Consider the following 1,540-nt stretch of genomic DNA (forward strand, 5'->3'; position numbering starts at 1 on the left):
TTTGACTGTAGCCTTTATTAACTCAACAAGTCTCATAGCCGCTTCTCTTAATTCTTGGCCAAACACAAATGATCCATCTTCGGGATTGAGTGTGCTGCCTTGAGCATAATACCAATGCTTTGCTTGCTCCGGCCATTCGAGAGTCACCGGTACTACTCCCTTAGCAATTATGTCATCTTCCATCCTCTGCCATTTCATGATCCCCTGGTTGTAACCTTCAGATCCAAGACGATGAAAGTATTTCTTCTGACAGGCATTGTATGTGTTGGTTTTAGTTACCTTAGCGCTCTTTTGCGACTGCTTGAACTGCACAAATGAATCCTAGTGATCTCTTAACTTTGGGTGCTTCGTGAAATCTGGTATAAGACCCTTCTTTGTGTAGTCTTTGTTCATGCTCTTCTTGTACGTCTGAAAATATTGCACCTTTCGGAAAGCCCCAATCTTTCACTTTTTTCTTTATCTACATCTTCGAACATGAAATTTCTTTTATCTGCTCCCATATCATTTCCTTTTCTCGCTCGGGGACCGTGTTTATGGGGATCATGCTTTTGGGGACCACGCTCTCATCGATTTCACGGGTTTTCCAATTCTGAAAGCTTATTGCGATGTTATCCCTAATAAGAAACCCAATTTGATCACCAATTTGATCTTAGCATTGTCTGGAGCAGTTGGTTCACCCTCTTAATTAAGTTCCGTGACGGTGATACAACCCTCTAACTTCTTTTTCGGGCCTCTGTTTAGGCCTGCTCGATCTAGATCGCTGAAAAACGAAACAACTATTAATTCCCAATAATCTTGATAAATAGAGAATTCAAATTATGTTGACATACCAAAACAAAGGGATTTTCAAAGGTCCATAGTCGAGTTCCCGTATCTCCTCAATGGCATCATAATATGTGTCTTTTTTTCTATTGTTGTCTATTGCATTTATACAGACACCACTATTTTGATTTGTGCTCTTTTGGTCTTGGGCTGTCATGTAAAATGTGTACCCATTTATCTCGTATCCTTGGAATGTTGATACTAAGATAGATGGACCCCTAGCCAACCATGCTAGTTGCTCTTCAATCGTGTCATCACCCATCAGTCATCGTCGCAACTAAGAGTTGAAAGTGTCAATGTGATGACATCTAATCCATGACTCTGTCTTCCCCTGGTTTAAGAACCGTACAATGGTCTTGTGCTCCTCCAACTATGGAGCCACCAAGGATGATTGTTGCATGACCATGTGATTTACGAAATGTACTCTCATCAATGTCCATCTGAGCTTTCCTCTCTAGTGTGTCAGCTTCTTTCAAACTAGCAAATGCACTTTCAGAGCCAACTTTCCCTTGAGTCTCCAATCATGGCGTGATACAGGGACTCCAATCAAACTCAGGTCGTCAATAAAGTCAACACAAAACTCAATGACCTCCTCTGTTCCATATCTTTTTGCGATGTTTCCTTCTAGATGGGCACGATTACGAACATACTTCTTCAAAACTATCATAAACCTCTCAAAAGGGAACATATTATGTAGAAATACAGGACCGAGAATAAA

This window comes from Setaria italica, chromosome VII (genome assembly GCF_000263155.2).
Source record: "Setaria italica strain Yugu1 chromosome VII, Setaria_italica_v2.0, whole genome shotgun sequence".
Classification (NCBI taxonomy): Eukaryota; Viridiplantae; Streptophyta; class Magnoliopsida; order Poales; family Poaceae; genus Setaria; species Setaria italica.